Here is a 14038-nt window from a genome sequence, read left to right as displayed (position 1 = left end):
GGCCCTGTGTGCCTCGGTCGTATGCAGTCCTGATTGTGGCGCTCACCTGCACGGCGCCAAACACGCATACGACCATCATTGGCACCAAGGCAGAAGCGACTCTCATCGCTGAAGACGACACGTCTCCATTCGTCCCTCCATTCACGCCTGTCGCGACACCACTGGAGGCGGGCTGCACGATGTTGGGGCGTGAGCGGAAGACGGCCTAACGGTGTGCGGGACCGTAGCCCAGCTTCATGGAGACGGTTGCGAATGGTCCTCGCCGATACCCCAGGAGCAACAGTGTCCCTAATTTGCTGGGAAGTGGCGGTGCGGTCCCCTACGGCACTGCGTAGGATCCTACGGTCTTGGCGTGCATCCGTGCGTCGCTGCGGTCCGGTCCCAGGTCGAAGGCCACGTGCACCTTCCGCCGACCACTGGCGACAACATCGATGTACTGTGGAGACCTCACGCCCCACGTGTTGAGCAATTCGGCGGTACGTCCACCCGGCCTCCCGCATGCCCACTATACGCCCTCGCTCAAAGTCCGTCAACTGCACATACGGTTCACGTCCACGCTGTCGCGGCATGCTACCAGTGTTAAAGACTGCGATGGAGCTCCGTATGCCACGGCAAACTGGCTGACACTGACGGCGGCGGTGCACAAATGCTGCGCAGCTAGCGCCATTCGACGGCCAACACCGCGGTTCCTGGTGTGTCCGCTGTGCCGTGCGTGTGATCATTGCTTGTACAGCCCTCTCGCAGTGTCCGGATAAAGTATGGTGGGTCTGACACACCGGTGTCAATGTGTTCTTTTTTCCATTTCCAGGAGTGTAATTTTAAAAAGGGCGGGAGAGACCGCGTATGGATACATTGTAAGAAAAGAGCGGGAAAGAACGCGCATTGATACATTTTGTAATGGTAGCAGGGATTGTCTGCACCAGAAAGCATTGTTGGCGGGACAGACCGCACTTTAGCGCTCGCAGGAAGTCAGTAGTAAGCGAGATGTGAAACGAGTCGGTAGCAGGTCTGAAGAGAAAGGTTTAGAGGAGCGGTGTGCCTGCCAGCCACCAGCTACGATTTACAAGAGATTATAAACGGATGTACAGAGACGTCAGCTGACTATTATCACAAGAGGAACTAATGTTATTGAATAATTTTTTTGAGAAACTCAAGACTACTGAAGGTATGTTTGCGGAATGCTAGTTGTAAGATTATTGTAAAATCTAAGTCCAATTTGAACGTTTGTCAAATCATTTCACCCAGAATGTAATTAATTTTCCCCAGCAATGTTGCATTACTGAGTATAATCCATCGCCAAAACCATCAACGTAAAATTTCGCAAAATTTTATTGTTGTCAAGAGGAAGTTTAACTATGAATTACCTAACTTCTGCCAAATCAATTAAAGAATAACGTCAGCTTTGTTATTAAAGAATAACGTCAGCTTTGGTAATAAATACAGCCACTTATTATGACAGCCCACCAGCAGCTAACATAGTAAAACAGAGTAAGTATATTCATGTAGCAGTCCGATGTAGCAGTCAGATGGCGATCCAAAATAACAGTAAAAAAGGTAAGGAACAGTTTTGGGTTATTGCAGGTAACGACTGAGGGCCACGACGACGACACATTCTACGTTTCGTCGAAATAATCAGAAAATCACTTTTAATAAGCAGCATTTAAATTTGTATGCGAAGATTGCACTTATTGTTATTGCGAAAGAGAATTAATTTCAAAGGGAAGATTTCATTTGTTATTATTAAGCAAGAGATAGAAATCTTAAGGGAAGGTTTCATAGGTTATTGTAGAAGGGGAAAAAATGGTTCAAATGGCTCTGAGCACTATGGGACTTAACATCTGAGGTCATCAGTCCCCTTGAACTTAGAACTACTTAAACCTAACTAATCTAAGGACGACACACACATCCATGCCCGAGGCAGGATTCGAACCTGCGACCGTAGCGGTCGCGCGGTTCCAGAGTGTAGCGCCCAGAACCACCCGGCCAGCACGGCCGGCTGTAGAAGGGAAGGTTGCGTAACAAAAGAGATATAGAGGAGACGGGAAGGTTTCACAGTCTCTGGCTAATAGTTGATGAGTTATCTCACATTGTGAAAACGTGGAGTGAACACAGAAAACGTCACAAGTGCAAGCAAAACTATGGTAAAGATGGTGTTAGGTAGCAGAAAGGGGATAGTGTCTTAGTTGATGTCATTTTGTGGAGAACCAACAATAAGTAAGAGGATAAGTGAAGGCCTCCACTATGTAGGAAGATGGGAGAAACAAGAGAGACCTCGGAGAAAGCTTTCATCAATAACAGAACTCGTATATGACATGAATACGCAAGTGGAAAACCGTGTTTCTGAGTGTACGTCGGGTTGCATAGCGTAAGGACATGGAACGTGCGCGGTAGGAGAACTGAAGTGACTGGCACCATAGATACCCCCCTCTATGGCCTCGACAAACGCATTCCGATGTACGAGGGCAGTTCAATAAGTAATGCAACACTTTTTTTTCTCGGCCAATTTTGGTTGAAAAAACCGGAAATTTCTTGTGGAATATTTTCAGACATTCCCGCTTCGTCTCGTATAGTTTCATTGACTTCCGACAGGTGGCAGCGCTGTACGGAGCTGTTAAAATGGCGTCTGTAACGGATGTGCGTTGCAAACAACGGGCAGTGATCGAGTTTCTTTTGGCGGAAAACCAGGGCATCTCAGATATTCATAGGCGCTTGCAGAATGTCTACGGTGATCTGGCAGTGGACAAAAGCACGGTGAGTCGTTGGGCAAAGCGTGTGTCATCATCGCCGCAAGGTCAAGCAAGACTGTCTGATCTCCCGCGTGCGGGCCGGCCGTGCACAGCTGTGACTCCTGCAATGGCGGAGCGTGCGAACACACTCGTTCGAGATGATCGACGGATCACCATCAAACAACTCAGTGCTCAACTTGACATCTCTGTTGGTAGTGCTGTCACAATTGTTCACAAAAATCTGAACGAACTTCTCTTTCTTCATGACAACGCAAGACCTCACACAAGTCTTCGCACCTGAGAGGAGCTCACAAAACTTCAGTGGACTGTTCTTCCTCATGCACACTACAGCCCCGATCTCGCACCGTCGGATTTCCATATGTTTGGCCCAATGAAGGACGCAATCCGTGGGAGGCACTACGCGGATGATGAAGAAGTTATCGATGCAGTACGACGTTGGCTCCGACATCGACCAGTGGAATGGTACCGTGCAGGCATACAGGTCCTCATTTCAAGGTGGCGTAAGGCCGTAGCATTGAATGGAGATTACGTTGAAAAATAGTGTTGTGTAGCTAAAAGATTGGGGAATAACCTGGTGTATTTCAATGCTGAATAAAACAACCCCTGTTTCAGAAAAAAAATGTGTTGCATTACTTATTGAACTGCCCTCGTACAACGTACAAGTCATGCTTGTAAGAGCCCTAGACGAAAGACTATATAAAAACAAGAAGCGGCGGGCTATACACGTCATCAGTCATTTGACCGGTCTGGTGCTGTCCGCTATGACCTCTCCTGCCCCAGCCTCTTCACCTCAGAGTAGCCCTTACAACTGTGTCCTCTATTTGTTACATATATTTCAACTTCTGTCGCCCCTACTGTTTTGGCCCTCTACTTCTCTCGTATTATCGAAGTTATCCCCTAATGTACCAACACAGTCCTATCATCCCATTGCTTCTTATCAGTGTTCTACACATGTTCCTTTCCTCTCAGATTCTGCACAGAACCACCTAATCTTTTATCCGGTCACTCCACCTTATTTTCAACGCCTTTCTAAAGAACTAATCGGCGTTTTCCATTTACTACTTTCCTCACTGATTCTGTGGAGAACCTCCTGCTGTCCTCTCAGCCCACTTAGGTTTTACCATCCTTTTGTAACAGCACGCCTCAGACGCATAGAGTCTCTTCAGGCCCAGTTTTCGCACAGATCGCCATTCACGTCCACACGGTACAGATACACACCCCTAGGATTTTTTTCTCAAATTAAGGCGTATGTTTGATACTTGTAGACATTTTTAACGAGGAATGCTCTCTTTCCTTACACTAACCTGTTTCCTATTTACATTTTCTTTGTTTCGTCCGCCGCGTGTTATTTTACTTCCAAGGTAGCAATAGTCCTTCATTGCGTCTACTAAATTGTTCCCAGTGTTGAGGCTGAATTTGCTCATTCCTCTTTCCTTAATATTTTTATGCTTCCTTGTTTTACTCCCAACCCACATTCTCTGATTAGCAGACTGTTCATCTAATGGAATAGCAGTTGTAATTTTTTCATACTTTCCCGTAAATCCGCTTCAGTAAATCTTATCATTTATTTCCTTTCACCCTGAATTTTAATCCCATTTTCGAGGCTTCCTTTTATTGTATTCCCCTCATACCTTCTTCGATAATATGGTCGAACATTAGAGAAGGAACACTGCATCTTTGCCTTACATACTTTTTAGACCTAGCACGTTTCTTTCTGTCTTCTATTGCTGTAGTAGTAGTAGCTTTATTCATCCGTAGATCTCTTTTTACAAGTATATAGGACATGTCAAAGTATTTACAAGTTTAGACCAATTTAAAATAAGCTAATTAGCATACACATGCACTTACAGACTTCTAATTAGAGACAATCATTAGATTTACTGCTGGTACACAATACTTTTTCTACAAATAACTTATTAAATTAGGTAATACCACAGTGTTCACTCATACCTCACTATCAGTCACTGCACACACTATACACACATCATAACACTTCACTCACAAACACACAAACAAACACAAGCGCGCACACACACACACACACACACACACACACACACACACACACACACACACAAACACACACACACACCGGTGATCTCTGGGTCATTTTCTGTACCGCAACTTCCCATTTGCTATCCTGAAAAACTGAGTCAGCATCCCTCTATAATGAGTGAGATGTTGAACTCAGAAAGAGGAAGAGGCGATAGTGTTGTTCTATGCATGGCTTAGGGATAAGTATTCATAGAAAAGGATGAAAGAAGGAAAAAAAATGTGAAGTTGTTATGAGGAATGTTGGATGTTTAATAATAATTATTATTATTTATCTGTATAACATTTTTTTACCAAACCCCTACTCTGTTTGATCGAAGTAATCCTTTAATGTATAAAATGTTTTGCGTAAAAGGTATTTTTTAGCTGCCTTTTTAAATAAGTGTATTTTGGCAATTTCTTTAATCTCTTTTGGAAATTTATTGTACAGTTTTATCCCTTGATAGAAAATGCTGTCTTGAGTTTTATGTTTATTTTTTTCTTGGTAAATGTAAGTTGAGTCTAGCTGTTTTTCCATGATCATAGAGAGAGCTGTTTCTGGAGTAATTACCAACGTTATTTCTGATGTGTACTACTAACTGGTAAATGTATTCACATGGTGCAGTGAAAATCCCCATTGTTTTGAACAGATCTTTACAATGAGCTCTACTACTATTTTTGGTTATTATTCTTATGGCTCTTTTCTGGAGTTAGAAAATTGTGTTCATATTTTGTGCATTAGTTTCCCAAAACAGAATGCCATTTCTAAGAACTGAGAGAACATACGAATAGTATGTAACTAAAAGACACTGTATGTTACACACTGATGATAGGATTCTAAGGGCATAAGATGCTGATGACATTTTGTTTGCAATTACCTTTGTGTGTCCACACCACTTCAACTGAGAATCAATATTCATTCCTAGAAATTTTGCGTTTGTTACACAGTCTATAGAGGTGTCATCTACATTTAATTTAACATTGTCATTTTCCCTCTTCAAACCGAAATTCATGGCATTGGTTTTCTTTATGTTCAACGTCACGTTATTGCTCATTGACCAATCGTAAACTTCCTTGAGGCTTTCATTTGCTTTCTCTGCGAGGAGTTGTCTTGTTTTTTAAGTGATCGGCGAAGAGAATTTTTTCACCGTGACTAACACTACTGGGAAAGTCATTGATGTATATCAGGAATAGTATTGGTCCTAAAAAGCTACCTTGCGGAACCCCTATATTGACGTTATGATAAGTGTTTTACTATATGTTTAGATCTATTGTTCCCTGTCGGCTCTTCTATAGGTTGTATGTTACAGTAACAGATTTCCTCTATTAGCGGACACGAATTTTTCTGAGACATCAAACATCTTGCTCTGTTTATGTTATCGATTGCTTATTCTAAGTCGCCAGTTCCTTGATACAGCCTTTATGAGGCCCGCAGCATTCTGCACAGTAGCGTCCGCAGCGCAGCTCAGGGGCGGAAGCAGCAACCAGGGGCGGCTGCCGACTCCCCAGTCCGCCACCAGATGACACGTGCATCGCTTTTTCATCCCCCCAGCGGGGGTAGTTTTCCACAATTCTTTACGCAAGGGAAAAAATTTATTTGCGCAGGATACTCGCGCGACCTGTCAAATGGTGTGGGATTCTTCGTTGCCAATGTTTCGAATTTTTCTAAAATAAAATAAAATAAAATGAAGTGGAAAAAGTGCAAGAACTTGGTAATATGGAGTCTACGTCTGTTGCACCTGTGAGAACCATGTACAGGGATAGGAAATAGTACAATTTCGAACACTGCTACTAAAGGATAAAGAGTGAATTCTCGGTTTAATGCTTCTGTATTAGCGCTTTTAGTGTCTAATTTTAATTCCATGGTCTGTAAGGAAACAACACCTAGCCGTCCCCATAATATTCGTTTAAAATCCCCTATAACCAGTCCTTCTAAATTTTCTAAATAAGATTTCGCGTGACCTTTGACGTTTAACATGGGAATGTAGGTTTGCTCGGCAAATTTCACGATCAAAATTGCCGGCTGAGGTGGCCGAGCGGTTCTAGGCGCTACAGTCTGGAACCGCGCGACCGCTACGATCGCAGGTTCGAATCCTCCCTCGGGCATGGGTGTGTGTGATGTCCTTAGGTTAGTTAGGTTTAAGTAGTTCTAAGTTCTAGGGGACTGATGACCTCAGAAGTTAAGTCCCATAGTGCTCAGAGCCATTTGATTTGAACGAACAAAATTTTCCCGTGTTATCAGCATTACCTTGAAGCCGATGAGTAGATTCTCTCAGGTGACGGAATTCCTCTTAGTCTCTCTTGCAAGGCAAACTAGTGAGTGACTATGATTATCTTCTTCGTATGTGAGATGCGGCTTAGACAGGACTTCTTACTCGTCTGCTGTATACGTTTCGCTACATTTATTTATGAAGCACCCTAAAAGGCCTGCAATAAGTATCTTCATGCCTTAAGATACATATTACAAATGTGACAAAATATGTAGACAGTTTTACATCTTAATTTTGGTTGTGAGCCTCATGTTGTCAGGTTGAAAATAACTTTTGGTACACTTCTTACTCGGGTTTGTAACAATTATTGGTTTGACACACCATTCTTAACAGCTGTGTTGTGATGGAACTGTTTGCGTTTGTTCTATATAACCCCCCAGTACCACCTTTTATGAATTTTTTAGTGATAGCTCCAAAAAGTAGTTTTTAATCTGATAACAGGCGACTGACGCTAAAACTCACGGTAAGGAAAACTGTTTAAATGCATACAGAAAACAATCATGACCATTGTAACGATAACAGAACAATAGCAGACATACTAAATGAGGTCTGTGACTGTCCCACAGTTTCTACTTGCATACACTCCATGTTAGCTGCTACTCTGTCATAGTACACATCTGTTGTACTTCAGCAGCAGTCAATTGTAGGCAGCGAATATACACTGATCAAACAAAACATTATGACCACTGCCCACCGCGACTTTGGATGCCGCTTGGTGGCACTGCGGACACGTGACGCGGTAACAAAAGTGTGTAAGTAAAGCAGACACTCTAATGGGTGTATACGAGGGGCGTTTGAAAAGTCCGTGCAAAAATAAAAACTACTTACGTGTTTGGCGTAAACATTTTTATTTTTCGACATATCTGCTTTTAGACTTATACACTTCGTCCAACGCTGTTCTAATTTGTTGATCCCTTCCGAATAATAGGAATTGCGAAGTCTCCAAAATAGCTATTAGTTACTGCATTCACCTCCTCGTTTGAATAAATTTTTTGTCCCGCCAGCCATTTCTTCAAATTGGGGAACAAATAGTAGTCCGAGTGAGCCAGGTCTGGAGAATAGGGCAGATGTGAAACGAGTTGGAATCCTATTTCCATTAATTTTGCAACCACAAATGCTGAGGTGTGTGCTGGTGCCTTGTCGTGATGGAAAAGGACTTTTTTGCGGTCCAATCACTGGTGTTTTTCTTACAGTTCGGTTTTCAAACAGTCCGATAACGATGAATAATATTCACCTGTAATAGTTTTACCCTGTTCCAGATAGTCGATGAGGATTATCCCTTGCGAATCCCAAAAGACAGTCGCCATAACCTTTCCGGCCGAAAGGAATGGTCTTCGCCTTTTTTGGTGCAGATTCTCCCTTGGTTTCCCCTGTTTAGATTGTTGTTTGAACTCAGGAGCAAATGGTTCAAATGGCTCTAAGCACTATGGGACTTAACAAAGTTGTAAAGTTGTTTTTGTAATGCCATTTAGCCTGAAGATGAGGTTTAACCCTCGAAACTAGTCGCTAAATAAATAAGTAATACAATAGTTGACAAAGTTTGTGACTGGTAGCGGTAATTGAAAAAAAAAACCTTTACACTCCTATTGAATCCATCTGGGTAACTATCGGGCGCCATCACCGCGTACGCACTTCAGAACCCGTTATTTACGCTAATGACATGACCTGGTTGTAGACATCTGAGGCCACATACTTCCACAAACCTACAAACAAACTGTCGGATTCCTGATACGCAGAATCAGTGATGTATTTCGTTCCCAAGACGGACAAACAAGCTATTAAGCAGGTGGTCGTAATATATTCGCTCATAAGTGTATTCTGGAAAACACGACGACATGGGAATCCGTAGCTCTCTGCGGTGACCATCGAACTGCACTGGGCACATTCGTAATATAATTAAGGCCCGCATCTCGTGGTCGTGCGGTAGCGTTCTCGCTTCCCACGCCCGGGTTCCCGGGTTCGATTCCCGGCGGGGTCAGGGATTTTCTCTGCCTCGTGATGGCTGGGTGTTGTGTGCTGTCCTTAGGTTAGTTAGGTTTAAGTAGTTCTAAGTTCTAGGGGACTGATGACCATAGATGTTAAGTCCCATAGTGCTCAGAGCCATTTGAACCATTTGAATTAAGGATAACCCGCTGAGCTTCTTACAACTTCAAGACCTCATTTAATAGCTTAACAGCTGCCGGCCGGAGTGGCCGAGTGGTTCTAGGCGCTATAGTCTGGAACTGCGCGACCGCTACGGTCGCAGGTTCGAATACTGCCTCGGGCGTTGATGTGTATGATGTCCTTAAGTTAGTTAGGTTTAAGTAGTTCTAAGTTCTAGGGGACTGATGACCTAAGAAGTTAAGTCCCTTAGTGCTGAGCCATTTGAACCATTTTGAGCTTAACTGTTGCCGTGGATTGGCCAAAACTGGGCCTCCATTTAAAAACCGTACTGGCCCATTTTTTCATGTAGATCTTTGACACGTTCGTAGTGGTACGAAATCGTTTGCATTCTTAATCATAAGAATGCAAACGATTTCGTACCACTACGAACGTGTCAAAGATCTACATGAAAAAATGGAAGATATTTTACCATCAGCATAACACAGTCACTGAGAAAAATACGTAAAAGTTACGTTTCATATTATTGCAGTAATGAATGTGTAACACAGTGGGTGGAACTTACGGTTACTTAGTGCATGACACTTGGGCGGTGCGTTCATCTGCAGAATACCGTTGCAGTTACATGAAAGGTACACGTTAGATATTAATATCCTGCTCAGTGGGTGGTTGTGCTGGTGGCAAGAGTCTTCCATTTTGTTCATGTAGATCACTGTCATGTTACCCCGTCTTTTATATTTTTATTTTGTTTACGGACATTTTGAATTTTTAAGATGATGTCCATTGATGGGCAATGCAACAAACCCGTTCACCTACTAATTAAAAAATAATTACGGTATAGCAGTAATAAAATGTTCGAGCTTTGATATTGAGTTGATTTGTTCCTCAAACTTATGCTTAGGAAGGTATCTACCATCATCAGATGTGTTTAAGTGAAATAACAAGATTACTGCCAATAATGCAGTGACAGTACTTGGAACCACAGTTATGCGTGAAATATGGAGATGTAAATGGCCCGTCATATCGTGGTCGGAAAAAGTGAGACTCGGACTTTCTATTTATTTGTATTATGGCATTGGTAGTATGATTGCAAATGAAACTGTGTCAAATGTAATTCGATCAAGAGGCCATATTGTTCCAGCAGGAGAATTTTCGGGTGGACGCCGTTGTCGTGCTGGCTTGCTGAGCAGTACCTTTGCTGCACCTATCCAGATCGAAAGTAAGGGGGCGGAATCACGAGAGGGCATCCGTGTCGCTCCGCGCAAGTGACAACCTACAGCTCTTCAGACGATGGGTGGACAGCGTGGCGGTTAGAGTAGGCTGTGCCAGGTGCTGCAACAATACTTAGTTAGGACAATCCAGCCATTGTGTACGTGGCGTATTACGTGGATAAAATTCATTCGAGCGGGACCATTGCTTCAACGTGTCCCTTGTGCTTCTTCTTTTTCTTCTCCTTCTTCTCTACCAGAGTGATTCACTGAAATGATACTGTGGTTGGACTAAAATATGCAAACACCTCTAGAAATTCATGTTTGAAAATAAATACAGGTGCTAGTCAAGCCTTCAGGTTATGCTGCTATATCTGAACTGGAACGGCACCTGTGCAGTGTTCTGAACACGTTGCAAGTGTGAGTCGTGGTCAGAACACTGTTGTGTGTAGTTGTGAGACGATTATGTCGGAGCTAAGTGAACTAGAACGTGGGCAAATTGTTGGTGTTCGTATGGTGAGTGCTTCCGTAACCAAGACAGCCAAAGTGTTTGGTGTTGAGTGGTCCTGACGAACAGCTATTGAAGAGGATTGTAACTCAAGATAAGAGGAAAACAGCTGCAGAAGTCACCGCAAAACTGAATGCCGCACTCGCAAACCCTTCAGCACTAAAACAACACGAAGGGAGATCCATAAGCAGGGAATTTGAAATTCTAAATCATCCACAAATGATGCAAATGCCCGTAACAATATATCGTGCTGTTCTTCGTGGTGATATAGTTTTACACAATTTTAAACATTCTCTTGAATCTCTTTGTAATCTAGACATTAGAATTAACCTACATTAGAATGACAAAGATTTTTTCAAGAGAAAATGAAAGGACCTTTTGGGTATGTGACAACCCTCAGATCTACGATTAGCTTTGGCAACAGTGGAATTACTGAAATTTCTCTCGTAAGCGTTCGTTTATCGCGGTATTATGATTCAGCGTAACACGGACGATAAGAACAAAGTTCTGCAATACGCCAGTAAGTTTTCTTCTTTTTGCTTACCTGCTGAGCATGGCTGAACTCAATCATCACAAGGAACGTACTCCCGTTTGTAAACAGTGAAAGGCACTGCTCCCCTTCCAATCAACGTCAGTTATGCATAATCACAGAAGGAAAGAGTTATCATTCTGTCCATTGTGAACGAAAATTTTTCACAAATTGTTTGTGAAGGCCAATTTTAAAAAAAGGGAGACTAGGAACTGACGCACGGTCGACGACGGGGTGAATAAGAGACGTAGAGGAAGTGAACACTGGGGACGGATGGAGAAGGAATCCGGTAATGTACATTTCCAAAGGAACCATCCCGGCATTTCCCATAATAGATTTAGGGAAAATACTTGCAACCTAAATCTGCAAAGTCTGAGTGGGATCTGAACCATTGTCCTCTCGAATGTTCGTTGTCCACAACGTTGCATCCCCTCATTCGGTAAAACAGATGAAAACTGTTTCACAACTCAACAGACGATTTTCAGTAACACATTTCATCGTGTGTCCCTCTGAAATGGATCAGATGCAACCTGTTGCTCATGTTTCTCAAGAAGATGCATTGATCATTGTTGATACACAACAGTATAAATGATTTTTTTCGATATCTTTATGGCTTTTGTAGGGGTTTTGTGCACTAGTGACATACAGTTAACTTTGCACGAATATCAACGGACAATAGATACTTTATTTTTTTAAAGTAAGTGTATTATTTAAGTTTGTAAATTTATTTTTGACCTTCACTTTCAGTTCTGTCATGAACAGTGGCATTACAGCAAATATGACAGGCAGGACATTATTCCACGGAGCAATACACAGAAGTAAATATTGCCATCAAGTTTTCCATCTTATTGAAGCGAACAAACTTCATCGAAGACAAAGCTACATTTCCAGAGGGGTTATTAAAAGCAGTAATGTGTGCCGGTGTTAAAAATCTGATAACAGACAACCCCGTTTGTTACAGCCTTTACGTAATACTGTTAGAATTTGCGACAATTTTTTGTACCCTGTTGTCTGACTTTGATAAATTTGGATTAACTGTTCCTTCGGCTTTTCTCATGGGTTAGAGCGAGCTAATGATACGTGACAGTTCATGGACATATTGAGGTGTTCAACATAGCGTATGAATTAAGTTACAGACGCTTAGATTTTTACTACACTTTGTGGTAATTTAAAGAAAATGAAGTTTATGCAAAAAAGAGCATTTTAAAACACCTCACTGTTCTGGTGATATTAACTAACTTGGACGGTTTTAAAACAAAAGGAACATCAATTATTTGATAATATGTGTTCCACCATAAAGCACTGATTTATCGGAAAGTCTATTTTCAACAGTGTAGTAAGTCAAAATCAATTAGGTTTTTCCCTAATGATTAACGAAATGGTGTTGATAATTTGTATTTATCAAACAGGCTAGAAGCAAACAAATTAGTCGACACCATGTTCACTTACTGGAGTGTTCGGCAAGCAAGCGCTGTCAATCAATGTTACTCTTTCCTAATTCAACTGCGGAAATGTTTTAAAAGGTACTGAAATGTATTAATTATACAATTTTTCAAGTTGTAATACGTACAACTGTACATATTAGGGGTAAATTATGACTGTTGTTGCTCCCATGTAAGGTTACTGCTAGAACAACACGCTACTCAGACATTACCTTCTGGCTTGATGTGACAGCTCGACTCCAACGGACGGCGAACAGGTACGCGGCATGCAGTAGGCGAAGCTGTCCCTTTCAGAAAGCTGGTCCACGTCCGAAGCGGTCCTACTGCCCGGTCGGCCTTAGACGGCTGTACTGATGCCAGCGCACCACAGTCTCTACGAGGGCAAAAGCCAAATAAGTGCTGGCAGGGATCGATCCGAGGGCCCCGACGTAGGCGCCAACTGCGAGACCACGTGGCATACATTAAAAGTACTTGCTTTCTCTACGTCCTTTATTAAAGCTACACTAGTTGTCGATCGGTAGCATAATTTTAAAGGTGATCAAATTATACGTGGGCTATCCACGAAGTACATTACGTTTTGGAATCAAAAATAAATGAAGTATTGGAAACTTTTTTTTATTATATATATAGATGAAAGCCACACTTAAATACTACTTTTCTACATAGTTGCCATTTAAATTAAGGCACTTATCGTAGCGATGGACGAGCTTGGAAATTCCTTCGTCGTAAAATTCGGCCGCCTGCGCCTCCAACCACGTGGTTACCTCTTCTTGAAGCTGTGCGTCGTCATCAAAACGCTGCATAGCCAACCACTTCTTCATTGCTGGGAATAAGTGGAAGTCGCTCGGTGCCAGGTCGGGACTGTACGGCGGATGAGGAAACAACTCCCACTTAAAAGATTCGAGAACTTCACGAGTGGCATTTGCCGTGTGGGCCCGAGCGTTGTCGTGAATCAGCAAGATCTCTGAGCCCAACTTTCCCCTGCGCTTGTTTTGTATTGCTCTTTTGAGGTTGTGCAGAGTTTGGCAATACCTTTGAGAGTTTATTGTACTGCCTCTTTCCAGGAAATCCACAAAAATCACACCTTTTCTGTCCCAAAAGACAGTCGCCACGTGGTTGAAGGCGCAGGCGGCCGAATTTTATGACGAAGGAATTTCCAAGCTCGTCCATCGCTACGATAAGTGCCTTAATTTAAATGGCAAC

This window comes from Schistocerca cancellata, chromosome 6 (assembly GCF_023864275.1).
Source record: "Schistocerca cancellata isolate TAMUIC-IGC-003103 chromosome 6, iqSchCanc2.1, whole genome shotgun sequence".
Classification (NCBI taxonomy): domain Eukaryota; kingdom Metazoa; phylum Arthropoda; class Insecta; order Orthoptera; family Acrididae; genus Schistocerca; species Schistocerca cancellata.
Note: the sequence above shows the minus strand (reverse complement) of the source record.